The 18,189-nt window shown below is 48.8% G+C and overlaps 1 long non-coding RNA gene across 2 annotated transcripts; it reads right to left on the bottom strand.

The window, feature by feature from the left end:
* Positions 1-14,465: 14,465 nt before the first annotated feature.
* Positions 14,466-17,425, bottom strand: LOC141726609 (uncharacterized). 2 transcript variants are annotated; one of them, XR_012577727.1, is made up of 5 exons: positions 17,131-17,425; positions 16,858-16,929; positions 16,118-16,231; positions 15,335-15,500; positions 14,466-14,804 (listed from the first exon to the last, which is right to left on the bottom strand). It is a non-coding gene; the product is annotated as an uncharacterized LOC141726609 (long non-coding RNA). The 2 variants fall into 2 exon arrangements; XR_012577726.1 differs by lacking the exon at positions 17,131-17,425 and having other exon boundaries at positions 16,858-17,095.
* Between the last annotated feature and the right edge of the window lie 764 nt (positions 17,426-18,189).

Raw genomic sequence — 18,189 nt, 5'->3', positions numbered from 1 at the left:
CTTTGCTTTTATTGTCTCATATTGTCTTAATTCAATTTGTCCAAATTGTTATTAGTCTAATTGTGTTACTATTTTTATAACTATTTTATTACTATTAAACTTTTAAAAATTTTAAAAACAAGTGATTGGTGTTTTTCACACACCCCCACCCTGTGAGGGCCCCCCTGGGGTCCCACTAAGCCGCACGGGTAATACTCACCCCGCGCGGGGACGCGACTGGCTGGAGCAGCTGAAACGAAGTCCCCGTCCTGGAATCGGCCCGCTGTGGGTGCAGCGGGGTCCCGACTCTGCCCCCACGCCTTCTTTGCCGGCAAAAACGCGACGAAGAAGACAAGGGAAGGTGGAAGTCCAACAGCTACTTTAAGCCACGCATGAAATTACCAGCTTCTTCGTGGCCATCGTGGGAGAGGAACACGTGGGTGCCACCTGCAGTATCCCCGGTCTCTGGGCTTGTATGAGTCCAAACCCGGCCCACTCAGGACCCAAGCCCACACAGAACCACATGAAAGAGATAAAAGACGAAAAGCGCTCCCTGCCACATGCGTCAAAGTGTCCAGTTTATTCGTGTGGGACAGATCACCTAGCGCAGGCGACCACCACGGCAGCAAAGAGGACGTGCCTCACCTTCGAGGGGCTTTCATGAGCCAGGATGTGCGGGCGGGGAAAGAGGGCAACGGTCAATGGGAGCGACATCCGAGAGGGGTGGGGGGAGGGACCATCCGTGGGACAGACCATAAGGGATACAGAGACCAGGGGGGTGAGGGAGGAACCATGTGGGGGGGAATATACCATCCACGTGCCCAATAACATTTTTTCCCAACACCCAGTGCAACCGACTCAATACCTAGTGCAATACAACACCCTTTGCCCTTTCCCCACCATGGGCACCCCTGGCAGCCGCTCCCAGGTTTTGGGACGTGTCTCCCACGGAGGGAGCCCAGCAGGACAGCTCAGTAGCCGAGTGCCCTGAGCTTGCTCGGGACAATTCCTCTGGGCTGTGCCCGTCTTGTCTGGGCCCTGCCCGCAGTGCCAAGCAGCAGAGAGGGCAGCTCAAGCCTCAGCAGGGCTCAGGCCCAGAGGCACAGCAATTACCTCCTGTGGCTGTGCCTGGCATCGCCTCCCTTCCTGCAGCAGAGGCTGGCACAGAATCACTGCTTCCTCCAGGGAACTCAGCTTTCAGCACAGGCGCTCCTTTCATTTCTGAAGAATGGAAAAGAGACCGCTGGATAAGATGGAAGCATTCCTCATTGGGAATGGGGAAGATGACAGCTTCAGGTGGCAATAGTTGTGAAAGGCATGGATAAGGATCAGAAAACACCCTGGATTTTGGGACTGTCCCAGACAGGTCCTTTCTCCAAACAGCCCCTACACCAGATGTGCCCTGTGGAGACACGGAAATTGCAGGGCATTTCAGGGTGTGCATGGCCTGTGGTGTATCCCGGGTTCCCTGCCGGGCTAATTTGCCCCCGAGCATGCAGCACGGGCTGGATACGTCAGTCCTTCATGGGGACAGAGTGTCGGAGTACCCAGGCCGTGCTCAGCTGCTGGCTACCTTAGCAAGCCCAATGGATATCAGCTCTTTAGTGATTATCAGCTCTCCTATGGTTTTAGCTCTTTGCTTGCTAAGGCACCTTGCAGGCTAGCCGAGAAGCAGACACTGCGAGAGTGGAGAAGAAATGTCCTGGCGTTCCGCAGTGAGGGTTTTATTGAGGGGTCTGTGAAGGGTTCTAGAGATGACTCTTCTCCAGTATGGGCTAAAACAACCCTTTATATGGGGTATAAGGGGATCCATACTTGTACAATAGTAGGGGATAAGGGTAAGTGACCTATGGGGCTACAGAGAGATATGCCGGGGTCCAAAAGGCAGAAGGAAGGGGCTTCTTTTGCTACTTCATCATGACTGGCAATTCCTGTCTTTAAGCCTCGGCCCTCCATGGGGCCCTAGCATGCTCGGAGCCTGCTACAGTGGTGCAGTTTGGTCTGCCTGTCAGCTGATGCCCAATGCCTTCCTGCAGAGGCTGGGGAGAAGCTGCAGCCAGGCCAGGCTGGGAAACAGCCCTGCAGGGCATGGAAGCAGCCGCGGGGCAGCGAGGCTGCCATGGATCCCTTCCTTCTGTGCTGGGCTCGGCATGTCCAGATGTGCAGCCAAAGGCCCCGGCTGCTGGGCCCCAGGACAAGGCTGAGGGAAATGCTCTCACCATTCTCTTTGTGCAGTTCCTCCACTATTTGTTTCAAGATGTCATTTGACTTAAGCGATTTCTTCTCACATCTAGGTTTGTTCTTACCTCTTGGAGGACCTTAACAGAAAGTGGTTCCTTTTCCCATAAATGGATGCCACAGAAGCAGGGCTCAGCCTGTGGGGTCAGCAGGGACACACTACTCACCCCTGCAATGGGCGCTGGGCTTGCGTGCAGGAAGCAGAAAAGGAGCAGCAAAAGTCCTCCCTGCAGAGGCACCTGTAACTCAACAGACACAGAAGTTTCTGCCACCTGGTCCTGCCAGGTTGTCAATGATTAATCCTTGGTGGGACAGTGAGAACATACCTGCAGGAGGCTCCAAGCACTTCAAAGCTTTAATCAGCCAATCTAATAGAGAAGCCTTCTGAGCAACCTCATCTAGAATAGAGCATTGATGAGAACATTTTCCAGGGCGTGCTGGGATCCCCTTCTGCCTCTGGGAAACGCGCTCTGCAAGGGGGTTGGGTAAGGCCATGGAAGCCAGGTGTGAATGGACATGGCCAAAGCTGCACAGGGGCCTAGGGAGCTCTGGGAACGCTCCTGGACGCTCTCCACCCTCTTTCCCTCCCCTCTGCAACAGAAATGAAGAGGAAACAGGGGCAGCCCAGGGCCCTGGGGTCTCTCTCCCTCCCCCAGAGGAAACCCTCCCTAAAGGCCTGGGGAAAACCATCCCCAGCACTTCCCGGGGAGCAGGGAGCGCTGTCCCGGGAAAGGGGAGCCAGGCTGCCGGCTCACCTGCTCGCCACCCTTGCAGCGGAGCAGCCTGGGCAGCCCTGGCAGGCAGGGCCACGGCCAGGAGGAGCAGGAGGAAGAGGCGCAGAGCAAGGGCCATGGTGCCTTGCCCTCTGCCAGTCCCGCAGCTCTTGCTGCCACCGCTGTCCTGACACCGCTGTCCCAATGTCAGCACCACTGCTGCCACCGCCGCTGCTGCTGCCGCAACAGTTGTGCTCAAGGACTGAGTGCTCGCTCCTTGTGCTGCTGTGCAACCACCGGGTCTGGGACATCTGTGACCTCAGAGTCAACTGTGACCTCAGCCTGCTGTGACCCCTGAGCCTGCTGTGACCTCAGCCTGCTGTGACCCCTGAGCCTGCTGTGACCTCATGGCCTCAGCTGTACCCCCAGAGTAAAAATGGCTGAAAGATGTCCATGGAAAGGTGAGAGCTTAGCTCCAGAGCAATTTTTAAAGTGGAACCACATGCAAATTTCTGGAACATTGAAGAGACCCGAAGGATGGATTTTAAGCCATCAAGGCATTGGAATTATTTGTATAACTCAAAAATGAAAGAAATTTAATAAAATAGTAGGGCATACTCCTTGTAAATCCACATTGGTGATTAATATGGATAATTGTTTAAAAATTTGGTGACCAGAAAACCCTGCTGGATATTGGGGACCAATAAAAGAAATAAATTGTGAATGGGATGAACAGATTAATTTATGCTGGTACAAAAGTCCTGGAGCTAATGCCTACCAATCCATCAACAGCCTGAGGTCTTATTGGAAAAAACTGGAGAAAACTGATAAGAAATGGAAAGCCTCAGATGGGATATATTGGATTTGTGGGCAACGAGCATTCAGTGAGTTACCTCAAAAATGGGGAGGAACCTGTACTTTGGGGAGAATACAACCCTCCTTCTTTATTCTACTGAGGTCTAGGAGCAATGTGCTAGGAACTCCACTGTATGAAACCCTGTAGTGGAATAAAAGAGATTTTAATTTAAATACTCCAACAGCAGGAGGGAACCAAAAATGGGGGGAGGATGAATGGCCTGCAAAACAAATTATTGCATCTTATGACCCAGCAACATGGGCTCAGGATGGGTCATGGGGATATAGGACCCCAGTTTATCTGTTGAATAGATTAATGAGACTCCAAGCAGTAGTGGAAGCGGTGTCAAATCATACCTCCGGTGCCTTTAAAATGTTGGCCAGGCAATATACACAAATGTGGGCGTTTGTGTACCAAAACAGGATCACCCTAGACTATCTGTTGGCAAAAGAAGAAGGAGTTTGTGGGAGATTTAATGAATTTGAACGCTGTATAGAAATTGATGATTATGGGGAAGTTATCACAGAACTTGCAGAGGAAATTAAGAGGGTGGCTCATGTGCCGGTACAGAAGTGCAATTCAATCTTGAAAGCAGATTGGTGGAGTAACCTCTTTGGAAAAGTTTGGGGGAAAAAGTTAGAGTTCATGTTGTTATGCTCAATTCTGGGACTTTTGTTTCTGCCTTGTATGATTTTGTGTTTTATTAGGCTAATTCACTCAGTGATTCAAGGGGATGCAGATTACAACAATGTCTCTAAATTCAGAATCAGCAGAAAAATGAAAACCCAGATCTATAATGGTATTAAAAGCTAAATTGACACCTGTTAAAGAACAAGGACCTAAAAAGATTGAAATAAACCAAAAAATGCTAACTAAACTTGAAAGACAGTGTGAAAGAATAGAAGCAGTAATAGAAATGCTAGAAAAGATTGAAGCTGAAAAGAGATAACGAGAAAAAAAATTTCTGAAAAATATAAAAGATATCAAGGTACAGCTTTTTAAATACAGCACGAATCACAATATTCAAAAAGAGAAATGGGGGATTTTTGATAAATAGGTATGATTTGTGCTGATAAAAATTGAAACAGTAATCAATATTGATACAGTAATTAATATTTGAGAATAATAAAACAGTTAATAGTTAAAAGTTGTAATGCGAAAGAAGAGAGGGAAAGGAGGGGCTCTACCCACCCCCCCTTCCCAGCAGATTTTTTTTCAAGGACCACAGGAAAGAAGCTGAAGATACAGTTGCTAAAAATGACCAAGAACCTGGTTGGGTCCAAGAAAATGCTAATTATAAAGGACTTATTGCTTTGATATGCAGATGCAGTGATACGTTAGTCTTGGCTTACATTGTACTGCTTGGTGTGCATGTGTAACCCAAAGGTGAATTAAAGGACAACGAAGAAGACTACAGGGCCTTCATCAGTGACGACCCCCAAAGACTTGTGCGACCACCAAACCAAGTGGTGGCGCATGCATGGTAAAGGTGGTAATGAAGGCGGAGACAGAAAAGTGACGAACCGAAAATAGGAGGAGATGGCATTGACACATGGCATATAAGGGGTGATTTTCACTTGGCAAGCTTGTACGTGAAGTGGCAAGGGTCATTGAACCCTGCCCTCCGTACCCCGCGGTTGTTTTTGCTTATGTGCTATTATTTGAACCAAATTATCCCTGATTTATATATATATTTTCTTAATTATTTCATTAAAATTGTTAATTACTACTTTTATTATTGTTTGGTTCTTTTTAATGATGAGATAATTGGGCAAACATAACAATTTTGGTGCCGATACCCGGGAACTCTTTTAACTCCGGGGAGGTGGATAGCTTCTGGGAAGGAACTCCCAACCAGACTTTTAAGTGGTCCCAAGGCTAGACCACTCTCCCTTGGGAAAAGAGAGTTCCTTTTACAATAACGCATAAGCAAATTAGTTATTGGAAGCGCGCAGGAGAGGCTCCCATCAGAGTGCTGGCTTGTAGGAGAGAGAGTACCCATAGAAAACTGCTTTGTGCACTAAGACCCTCGTGAGAAAAGGAGGCTGTGAGTATCACGGGGTTTTGGGTTGGGGGGCAGCTGTATGTGTGTGTGAGTGTGTGTGGAGTGTTTGAGACGGGGGCTGGACAGTCCCGGACCCCCGAAGTGATTGGGACCTCCCAGTACCGCGTTTTCGCGTTCTCTGTGAGGAGACCGGCCGGAAAAGGAGGGAAGCGAAAGAAAAGTGAATGAGTGGGGACCCCGGGAGGGTTTGACCCAGGGGGAAGGAGGGGATCCCTGGTCCAGGCACCTGTGGGAAGGTCCTTGGGCAGGAGGGATTTACTCAGTAGGGAGACTGAGAAAGGGAGTGAATGAATAGGTTCAATTTCCTTGGAGGGGTTGGTAGCAGGCAATTTAGTATGTGATTAGATGGTGAGAGGACGGGGCTAATAGATTGAGAAAGAGGGAGAAAGGAGTGGAACAAGTAGATTGCAGAGGGAGACATATGAGTGGAACAAGTAGATTGAAAAAGCAGTGTGACAGAGTAATTAGTGAGGAGTTGAGCCACGAGGTGAGTGTGGGAAACTAAGACTCTCCTGGTACCGGGGATTTCTTAGTTTGTTGCCGCCAGAAATGGGTCAGGGAAAGAGTAAGTTCCTTGACCCAGGGGCTGCAGATTGTGTGAAAAATTCGCAGTGGTTTGAGGTATCTGGGAACCGTGAGGGGGGTTCTCAGGGGGGGACCGTTCCTCAGGATAGCCCACTGAGGATGTTAATGCGGTTTTGGGATGAATGGGAATCCCAAAGGGAAGAAAATCAAGAAATTCAGAGGGCAGTGCCTAAAGGACATAATATAGGAAAAGTTTTGAGTGAGCATCAGAAAATATATGAGTCACCGACAGAATGGTTAAAAGATTAAAAAGAGACTTGCAATTATATTTAGGTACAGATATTAATACTGCAGTAGGGCAGGTTCTGTTAAAAATTCAGTTTGTCACCGGATCTTGGAGTGACATTTGGAAAAAGCTGGAAAAATTAGAAGATTGGCAGGACAGGGGACTGCAAGAGTTACTGAGAGAAGCACAAAGGGTGTTTGTAAAGAGAAATGAGAAAAAGCAGAAAGCAGATGCCAGAATTTTGGTGGCAGCAGTTCAAGAAATGCAGGCAGCTTTGAATGCAGAAAAATCTGCAGGGAAAAACAAGCAGCGGATGTCAGGATCTATTTTTAGGAACACAAGACCTCTGCATTTTTCCCGCCACAAGAAAAGACGCTTAAAAAATTCTTGCCCCACTTTAAAGGGTGCAGGACCCACCTGTTTTTATTGTCATAAAAAGGGGCACCTGCAAAAAAATTGCAGAAAGAAACAGCAAGATGAGAAAACTTCTCAGGAGAATCAGAGAGGGCAAGAGCTTTGTTTAACCAAGAGGACCGAATTACACCCAGAAGAGGCCTTGATAATAAAGCTCAAAGTAGGTCCTCAGAGCGAAGAAGTCGTATTTTTAGTAAATACAGGAGTTTCTCGGTCGACAGTGACAAAATTACCCCAGGGATGTGAGATAAGTAGTGAGCGAGTTTCAGTAATCGGAATTACAGGAGAGGCTTTCCCTGTTCCTGTAATAAAAGGAGTGCAAATTGAAACAGATGACAAATTTGGAGTAAATGATTTATTGTTGATACCAGAGGCCGAGAATAATATGTTAGGCAGAGATCTAATAATAGCCTTAAATTTACAGATAAAATCCTGTGAAGGAAAACTTAAAATTTATTCATTAACTGAAGAAGATAATCTAGAAATTAATGACACGGGTTGGCATTCAGGTGAAGTAGGAAAAGTTTAGGGTAAAGGAGTCTGATCCCCTTAGTCCCTTCAGGTCAGCACAAGCCTGTGAATTTTATGCATTATTCTGTACATTATTAATACTAAAAAGGCAAGAAGGGACTATTTATACAGACTCCAAATATGCTTTTATTGTAGTACATGTTTTTAGAAAAATTTGGAAGGAAAGGAGGGGACTTATAAACACTCAAAGGAAAGGGTTAATACACGAGGGATTGATAATTCAGATACTTGAATCTTTAAAAGGCTCAAAGAAAATAGCAGTAGTTCATGTAAAGGAACACCAGAGAGGGAGGGATATTAGAGTCAGAGAAATAATTTGGCTAATGAAGAAGCAAAAAAAACGACCTTAAGAAAAAGAGATACTAAAATCATGACCTTATAAAAAAAAAAAAAATAGAAATGTAGCAGGAGACACTTTCCCTTCCACTAGCAGAATTGGCAGCTGTAAGGAAATTAGGAGCAACATTTAAGGAGGGAAAGTGAGTTTTTCCTGATGGCAGGATTATGATGCCAAAAACCAGTGGCACATTAGATTTTAGATAATTTGTATAGACAGACACACTGGGAAACAAGGGCCTTTTGTGATCACTTTTTAAAATTTTATGGGTGTATAAGGATATTTGAAATTGGAAAATAAATTACCCAGGGGTGTCTTACCTGTTAAAAGGTAAATAAGAAGGTGTTAAGAAGCCCTCCCTTTGGAGGATGCAAAACAGCCTACAGGCTATTTGAAAAGATCCAGGTTGATTTTATAGAATTGCTTAAAGTGGGTCGGTAGAAATATTTGTTAGTTATAATAGATCAGTTAACTCAGTGGGTTAAAGCATTTCCAGCAGCTTGGGCTACAGTTCAAACAGTAGCTAAAATATTGGTGGAACATGATTTATATTAACCCTGATTTATTAAGAAGGAACTAAGCATCCTGGAGTGGCTGCGGACCGCAATTCCCTTGAGCTCAGAGGCAGAAGAACGCCGGTGGAAAAAGAATAAAAAGACTTTCTGAATCGGTAGGAACAGCCTAAAAAGATCAAAGCGCTGGAAAAAGAATAAAAAAACTTTCTGAATCGGTAGGAACAGCCTAAAAAGATCAAAGATCTCCTCCAGGGTCACCCACCAGCAACAGTATTAGAATTGATTACAGAACTGCAATTCCAGAAACTAAGATTGGTAACACCTGTTGTTAAAAGAGCTCAGAGACAAAAATGTTGGGAGTGCGGTAAACATGGTTTAGGGTGTCATCCACGGATATGTATTGTTTGCACACTCTGCTTTAACTCATGGTGGAAAGTAACTAAGAGAGAAGAGAAGGAGAGACAATTGATTTTCTTGCTTTGCTATGGTTATGTATTTAGTCAGCTAATTATAGAACGTTTTGCTAGTGATTTTTTTTTGATACCTTTGAGATTGGGAGATGGGACCCTTCCAGCAGCGATTGGATTAATAGAGAACTTAGATCAATTGGTTTTTCTTATATTGGCTATAGCACAAATAAGAGAAGGAGCAACTCATAATATTATAGACCAGTGTCTCAAAATTGATAGTTGTTGTGGAGAAGAAGTTTATATACCACATAATAGGCACATTGCAGGGGCATATTGGTGCTGTGAATTTTTCCTATTGGAGGCAGCAATTTAGTAAACTCCCTGCCCTTGAAGCAGAAGATAAATTAGGAAAATCTTATTGTGGTTGGCACATCCTTGAAATTTTGGAAAATACAGGTTTATGGTATTCCGGCTTAATCCTTTTCCCCTGTTCTTTTCATTTAAATTATTTTTTGTTTTAATTTTTTTTTTTTTTAACCAGCTAGAACTGGGAAATGGCATTTAAAAGGAGACAAGCAAACTCTGTGGGGCTATGGGTACCAAGGAAACTACAAGCACCGGTGACTAAATCCCGGGATATTACCTTTGCTACTGAGAAGACTGGCATCTCGGCCCTTGGTTGCAACCCAAGGGGCCTTGAGAAAGGTAGAAAGGCAGATTTCCTGAGGATTATTTTCACTGTGATCATTCTGGTACCCTGGGCAGTTGGCCAAAGCCAGAGAGCCACACAGGACAGAGTTTCGGCAATGAAAAAGCAAACAGGGCAAAAACCAAGTCCCAGCAATTTCAACATTTGTGGCTATTGCAATCAACCTGTGTGGATTAAGGACAAGGTAGAATCTGTGTTTGTAACACACCTGTATGTTAGTTCTGCCTGCTACAATTGCAGCAGTGTTATAGATGTTTGTATTAAGGAAGGAAAGATGTATTGGATAGAGAAAAATTTGGGATATAATGGGCGAGCTCCTTATCCCCATGGTGATCAAATTTGCCCTCAATATGAAAGATTTGTTTGTTTTGAAAGAGATGATAACGGCAAGGATCCAAGTATTGGCCTGGGAAATCGGGCACTAAAAGAAAAATGGAAAGAGAAAATAAAAGAAGAAAAAGAAACAAAGGGGAATAGAGGAAAGAACAGGAAAAAAGAGTCAACAGAATTGGCTGAATTGTATAAACAGCTAAAACAGTATTACAAAGATTGGGATTTGCCAGCCTCGAATAAGAATCTGTTTGTGGGATTGATGCAAGAGATTACTACGGAATTGGAATTATTGAAATGTGGGATTTGTGGAGGTCTAAAAATGGCTGAAAGATGGCCATGGAAAGGTGAGAGCTTAGCTCCAGAGCAATTTTCAAAGTGGAACCACATGCAAATTTCTGGAACATTGAAGAGACCTGAAAGATGGATTTTAAGCCATCAAGTAATTGGAATCATTTGTATAACTCGAGAAGGAAAGAAATTTAATAAAATAGTAGGGCATACTCCTTGTAAATCCACACTGGTGATTAATATGGATAATTGTTTAAAAATTCGGCAACCAGAAAACCCCGCTAGATATTGGGGACCAATAAAAGAAATAAATTGTGAATGGGATGAACAGATTAATTTATGCTGGTGCAGAAGTCCTGGAGCTAACCCCTACCAATCCATCAATGGCCTGAGGTCTTATTGAAAATAATTGGAGAAAACTGATAAGAAATGGAAAGCCCCAGATGGGATATATTGGATTTGTGGGCAACGAGCATTCAGTGAGTTACCTCAAAAATGGGGAGGAACCTCTACTTTGGGGAGAATACAACCCTCCTTCTTTATTCTACTGAGGTCTAGGAGCAATGTGTTAGGAACTCCGCTGTATGAAACCCTGCAGCGGAATAAAAGCGATTTGAGTCGCAACTTTCCAACAGCAGGAGGGAACCAAAAATGGGGGGAGGATGAATGGCCTGCAGAACGAATTATAACATATTATGACCCAGCAACATGGGCTCAGGATGGGTCATGGGGATATAGGACCCCAGTTTATTTGTTGAATCGATTAATAAGGCTCCAAGCAGTAGTGGAGGTGGTGTCAAATCACACCTCTGATGCTTTAAAATTGTTGACCAAGCAATATACACAAATGCGGGCGTTTGTGTATCAAAACAGGATTGCCCTAGACTATTTGTTAGCAAAAGAAGGAGGAGTTTGTGGGAGATTTAATGAATCTGAGTGCTGTGTAGAGATTGATGGTTATGGGGAAGCTATCACAGAACTTGCAGAAGAAATTAAGAGGGTGGCTCATGTGCCGGTACAAAAGTAGAATTCAATTTTAAAAGCAGATTGGTGGGACAACCTCTTTGGAGGTGTTTGGTGGAAAAAGTTGGGGTTCGTGTTGTTATGTTCAGTTTTGGGACTTCTGTTTCTGCCTTGTATGATTCCGTGTTTTATTAGGTTAATTCATTCAGTAATTCAGGGGATGCAGATAACAACTATGTCTCAAGATTCCGAACCCCCAGGAAAAGGAAAACCAAAATCTATAATGGTCCTAACAGCTAAATCGACCCAGGTAAAAGAACAAGGACCTAAAATTGAAAAAGACCAGGAAATGCTAACTAAACTTGAAAGACAGTGTGAAAGACTAGAAGCAGTAATAGAAATGCTGGAAAAGTTTGAAGCTGAAAAGAGACAACAAGAAAACCAAAATTCTGAAAAATATAAAAGATATCAAGGTACAGCCTTTTAAATACAGCTCAAATCATAATGATCAAACAGAGAAATGGGGGATTTTTGATAAATAGGTATGATTTGTGCTGATAAAAATTGAAACAGTAATCCATATTGATACAGTAATTAATATTTGAGAATAATAAATTAGTTAATAGTTAAAAGTTGTAATGCCAAAGAAGAGAGGGAAAGGAGGGACTCCACCCACCCCCCCTTCCCAGCAGATGTTCTCAAGGACCACAGGAAAGAAGCTGAAGATACAGTTGCTAAAAATGACCAAGAACCTGGTTGGGTCCAAGAAAATGCTAACTATAAGGGACTTATTGCTTTGATATGCAGATGCAGTGATACGCTAGTCTTGGCTTACATTGTACTGGCTTGGTGTGCATGTGTAACCCAAAGGTGAATTAAAGGACAACGAAGAAGACTACAGGGCCTTCATCAGTGACGACCCCCAAAGACTTGTGCGACCACCAAACCGAGTGGTGGCGCATGCATGGTAAAGGTGGTAATGAAGGCGGAGACAGAAAAGTGACGAACCGAAAATAGGAGGAGATGGCATTGACACATGGCATATAAGGGGTGATTTTCACTTGGCAAGCTTGTACGTGAAGTGGCAAGGGTCATTGAACCCTGCACTCCGTACCCCGCAGTTGTTTTTGCTTATGTGCTATTGTTGGAACCAAATTATCCCTTATTTATATATTTTCTAAACTATTCAATTAAAATTGTTGCTACCTTAAATATTGTTTGGGTTTTTTTGATGGGATAATTGGGCAAACATAACACTAGCAAGCCCAGTCCCGGCCCCGATAGCCCCTCAGCGTTGTCAGGTCAGTGGCAGGAGCCGGCAGCTCGCCCAGAGCGAGCCCCTGCCGCCCGGGATGGCCACAGGAGAGGCGGGCGGGCAGCGCCAGGGCCCTGTGCCTCCAGGGGCTCCCCAGGCTCTTTTGGAATCGGTTCCGTTCCCTCAGGCTCTGAGCGGAGCCCGGAGCCGCCGCTCTGCCTGCGGGGCTGTGTGTGCCCGGCCCCGAAGGAGGCAGGGCCGGGGCTGTGGCGCCGCCTGCCCGACGCTCAGCGCCGCCCGTGCCGTGCCCGTGCCGCGCGACCCGGCGGGGCAGCTCCGGCTCGGCTCGTCGCCAGCGCCGTCCCGGCACGGCGGCTGCCCCAGGGCCGCGGCAGCCCCGAGCCGGACGGGCCCGGAGGGCCTCGGGAGGGAGCGCGGGAGGGCCCCGAGCCCTGCGGGCCTCAGCAGAGACTCCAGCCCCACTGCGGGCAGCAGGAGGGACGCAAAGCCCCGGGATGCTTATGAGAGACCACAGCCCTCTCCACATGTGAAATGAGAGCCCAAAACCCCGTCATGTGCCTCAGCAGAGACCCCAGCGCCCTGCACACCTTGGGAGAGATCCCAAACTCCCTGCATGCCTCATACAAAATTCCAAATTCCTTGCATGACTTGAAGTGGACCCCAGTGCCCTCCGTGCCTCAGAGGGGGCCTAAAATATCCCTGTGCGTCCCACAAGGGACCCCAGCCCCTCGTGCGCCTTATGGGGGCCTCCATAGCCCCCAGGTGCCTTACGGGGAAGGCCAGAGCAGCTACGCCGAGTGTTTTGACCAGGAAACGGAGCGTGGCTGCAGCTGGGTTGTTGTGCCTCTGGGGCTGTTCATCAGCCCCATCGGGCCCCAAGGCCACACAGCCCTTCCCTTCCCTCCCCTTCTGGCCCTCGTCCAGAGGAGCAGACCCTGTGCAGCACCCTGCATTGGTGATGGCCCATCAATTAGGTTCTATCAAGTGTGTGTTAATTAGGGAGGAGCTTTGTTTTGCGTGCTGGAATTGCTGGTCAGGCTGTGTCTGTGGAGATGCTCTTGATGGCTTCCCTCTTTTCCTGGGCTTGCCACTGGAGGAGGTGCAGGCCCAGATGATGCCGAGGAAGGAAATGTGCCCTCAGCCCAGAGACGCTCAGCATGGGCTCCCCCAGCCCTGGGGACCCTGCCGCTGGTCACAACAGGACCTGCCTGGCTCCTGCCTGCCCACACCGTGGGCATCCACGGCTGCTCCTGGGCACGGAGCTGAGCCAGTGCTGCTGCCGGCTGGGCTTTGCTGCTGCTGCCACCCGGACACTGGGGTGACAGCTCCATCTCTTTATTGCATCAGAAGAAGGGGCCGTCTGCTACCTGGGTGGGGATGGGGGGGACGAGGGTTGTGAAAAATGCGTAGTTTATAATTGATTTTTCACAAATACTAAAATGAATATTATAGGTGTTGCATTAGAATCTATTGCTGAATTAATTCATTTAAGTAGTGTGTTAAATATAGTTTTAGCTTATAAAAAATGTTAAAAAAGAAGCTACAGTATGTAAGATACTTTTTTTTAAAGAAAGGACTCACAGCAGGATAGCAGCCACCGGACACATATATCTGTCAGAGAAAAAGAATTCATTGCCCTCTTATCAGAAGAAACGAACTTCTTCCCGCCTCGAAGGCACTGTTAGGATTCAGAGGTAGAAGTTGATGATGAGTGGACAGAATCCTGTATTTGAATGGAATTTATGCATCATGTATGAAGTGTATGAATATGCAACAGGGTATTGTTTTTAAGGGTTAATCCTCTGATAACAGGTGTCCTCTTTTGAGCTTGTGCTGCCTGGACAAGAGGGTAGCACAAAGAAAAAGGTACCCGGACGTCCGTAACTCTTTGTTTCTATTGTCTCATATTGTCCTAATTCAAATTGTGCAAATTATCATTACTCTAATTGTATTACTACCTATATAACCATTTTATTAAACTTTAAAATTTTAAAAACAAGTGATTGGTGTTTTCAACAGGGGTGTAACCTACAGGGTAGTTTAGAGGACAGGGCCAGGGGGCTCCGGGGCAGAGGAAGGGACATGTTGGTTGCAGGAGGGACTGGAGGGTGCTGGGATGCTGCTGGGGTCTATGGAAGAACTCGGGAATGGGCTGGGACGGGACAGAGGAAGATGAAAAAGGGGATGAGGGCAGCTCAGGGATTCACATGGGGAGAGGAGGTGGCACTGGGATCTACAATGGGAGAATAGCAGGTTTCGTCTTAGATGGCTGTTCCGGGATCCTCTTCTCAGAACTCTTGACAGGTCTGCCCAGGCCCTCCAGGTGTGAGGTGCTGCCGCCTTTAAACTCCTGTCCAGAGGTGGAACTGTGGAGAGAGGAGGTGGCTGAGGCCCCAGCTGCCAGTGGCACACAGGGAGCCTCCTGCACAGCAGGGCCCAGAGCTGGCAAGGCTCCCCAGCATGGCTGGAGCTGCTGGCACAGCTCGGCCCAGATGCACAGCTGCCCCTCAAGACCCCAGCCAGCAGGGCACGGCTCTGGGCAGGCTCCCTGGGCAGGAGCGGGCCCCAGAGCGCCTCTCTCTTTCAAGGGCAATCTCATCCCTGCTCTTTCTCCTCCCCACTGTGCTTTGCCTCTGCCCTGTGCCCCTGGGGCTGCTCTGGGCCAGGCAGCCTCAGTGGGAGCCAGCACTGGCTGCAGCCCCAGCAGGCCCCCCAGGACAAGGCCCAGCAATGAGGAGGCCAATGAAAGCTCTGGGCAGCAGCAGAACCCACAGCAGAGTTCTTTGGACAATCATGGACTGGCCACACCTACACCGTAGCCTCACTGGTAATGTTTCCTGTCTGCAGTTGACTTTCAAAAGAAGCTGTTTGAGGGGGAGAGTAACAAAACACTCACCCGTTTCTCTTCCAGGAATACCAGATTCCAAAGCAGCACAACATGAAGACAAGCTCCAAAAGAAGTAGGCCTGCCAGTAACCCCAGCCAGCAGCCTGTTCCCTGACAGAAACCCCCTCCAGGGCCCTTCTGGGAATCAGGAACATGCGCAGTGGTTCCAGCTGCACCTGTGGGAGCAATGGGGAGCGTGAGACCGTGAGGTGCTGCACTGCTGAGCTGGCAGCACGGTGGATGCGGGCAGGACGTTCTGCATTTTCCCCAGAGCTGGGGCCTGCAGGCACCTTGCCGCCCCTTGGCACAGGCTGTGCCACTCAACAAAGCCCAGCAGGCCGGGAGGAGAGCCCAGGGGCAGTGCAGCTGCTTGGGCAGTTGCTGCTTTGAGGGACATGGGCCAAACCCATCCCTGAGCAGCCACTGCCAGCCCTGGCCCTCCCTACCCCGTGACAGCTCCCCCAACCCCAGGGCACTGAGTCAGGCCCTGTCAGGACCCAGTGCAACCCCTGCCCAGTTGGGAGCCAAGGCCGGCTCTGGCCCTGGGCTCACGGCAGGGCTCCCGCTCGGGGCTGCTCCTGTGCCTTGGGCCTCTGGGCACTCAGGGCCAGCTCCAGAGCAGCTGCAGTGGGAGGGACGTTGGTGCACGAGTCCCCTTTCCCCGGGGCTGCGAGCGAGCTCCAAAGGCACCTCCAGCTTTGGCTGCTGCCGGGCCGTGCAAGGGCAGACTCTGCGGGAAGAGCTGCTGCCATACAGCCCCGCCAAGCCCTGCTGAGCCTGGCACAGCAATTACCTTCTGTGCTTTCACCTGTGCTTGGCATCACATTTGTTCCTGCAGTAGAGCCTGACACTGACCCACTGCTTGCTCCGCGTTGTGGCTCCTTTTGCACAGGTTTTTGGTCCATCACTTGAAAAAGAAAGAGGCACAGCTGGATCAGATGGACACATTCCCCATTGGGGAGGTGACATCGGCAGGAGGTAACACTTGTAAATGTCAGTGTGAAGATTGGGAAAATGCCGATGCTGTTGGGGCTGGGCCAGAACACTCCCTCCTCCAAATTACTGTGCCTCCTGATCTGCTCAGAGACAGGGATGTTGCAGGGGATCTGAGGCCCGTGGTGTGGTTTGGGCTGTCTGTCAGCTGATGCCCAATGCCTTCCTGCAGAGGCTGGGGAGAAGCTGCAGCCAGGCCAGGCTTGGAAACAGCCCTGCAGGGCGTGGAAGCAGCAGCGGGGCAGCGAGGCTGCCATGGATCCCTTCCTGCTGTGCCGGGCACGGCGTGTCCAGATGTGCAGCCAAAGGGCCCGGCTGCTGAGTGCCAGGACAAGGCTGAGGGAATGCACCCACCTTGTCCTGCCTGTGCCCCATTCAGTGTTTGTCTCAGGAATTCATTTGAGTCAAGAGACGTTTTGGCTGCACTATCATGGGTCTTTCCTTTTGGAGGACCTTAGCAGAAAGTAGTTCCGGTTCCCATGAATGGATGCCACAAAAGCAGGGCTCAGGCTGTGGCGTCAACAGGGACACACTACTCACCCCTGCGATGGGAGCTGGGTTGGTGCCAAGAATCCAGCTGAGCTGAAGGAGAAGTCCTCCCTGCAGACACATCTGTAACACATCAGCCACAGAAGCTTCTGCCATCTCTGCTCAGCTGCACGGGCACCACTGAGCCCCAGGAGCAGTGAGGGGATCGCGCAGGGTGAACGGCACACACGTGCATGGCTCTGTCCTGGCACCTGCAGCGATGCCCCCCTGGCCGAGCTTTGGGCTCTGTGCTGGCAGCTCTCCCTGGGGAAAGGCCTTGCCTACCCTCACCATCTCCCTGAGGCTCAGTCCTGGATGTGGTTTGTGAAGCCAGATCTCTGTCAGCAGCAGGTTCAGCTGCAAAGAAAGGCAGGACAGAACAGCTCCCATGGCACTGTAGGAGATCCTCAGGCTGCAGGCAAGGCTCAGCCCCGGGGCACAGCCCTGGGCCTGGTCCCTGCCCGCTCTGCTCTTCTCTGTGACTGCACAGAGCACACAGAAGGACACACAGCCATTGCACATGGGAGGAGGATGGACAGCTAAATGCTCCTTCCTCCCACTGACAGCCATCCTGTGGGATCACTCAGGGCTCCAGAAAGAGCAGGGCAAGAATTCTAGATTCCTTCAACCGTGAGATTATGTTAAGGGGAATGGAAGGCGAGTGAGCTCTTGTCACACAGACGCTGATTATTGTCTCAGGAAAGGCACATTGAGAACTTGCCTCCAGCATCTTCCAGGAATTTCAAGCCATTTTCCAGCAGGGCTTCCAAATAATCCATGTTACGATTCCAGTCTAGAACAGAGCACAGATCAGAACCATTTCCATGCTGTGCTGAGATCCCCATCTGCCTCTGGGAATTGGGCACTGCAAGGGGCTCGGTTAAGGCCATGGAAGCCAGGTGTGAATGGACATGGCCAAAGCTGCACAGGGGCCTGGGGAGCTCTGGGCTGGCTCCTGGTAACTCTCCACAATCTTTGCAGGTTCTGGGCAATGTCCCTGGTGGGCTGGCTGGAGTAGCCCAAGGCCCTGGGGCTCTCTCCCTCACACACAGGGAGGAAATCCTCCCTAAAGCCCAGAGGGAAACTGCAGCAGGCAGTGCCACAGCTATCCCTGCCTCCCTCTGTGCCTCCTGCTCTCCTTCTGCTGGGACACTGCCCAGTCCTCAAGGGCACGTGGCCAGGCCCTGTCAGGATCCACTGGAGCCTTGATCTCCCCCTCTGCCCTTTCCCCACCATGTTCACCCCGTGCAGCCGCTCCCAGGTTTCGGGACGTGTCTCCCACGGAGGGAGCCCAGCAGGACAGCTCAGTAGCCGAGTGCCCTGAGCCTGCTCGGGACAATTCCT

This window comes from Zonotrichia albicollis, chromosome 36 (genome assembly GCF_047830755.1).
Source record: "Zonotrichia albicollis isolate bZonAlb1 chromosome 36, bZonAlb1.hap1, whole genome shotgun sequence".
Lineage (NCBI taxonomy): Eukaryota > Metazoa > Chordata > Aves > Passeriformes > Passerellidae > Zonotrichia > Zonotrichia albicollis.
This window is presented reverse-complemented; position numbering and strand designations above follow the sequence as displayed.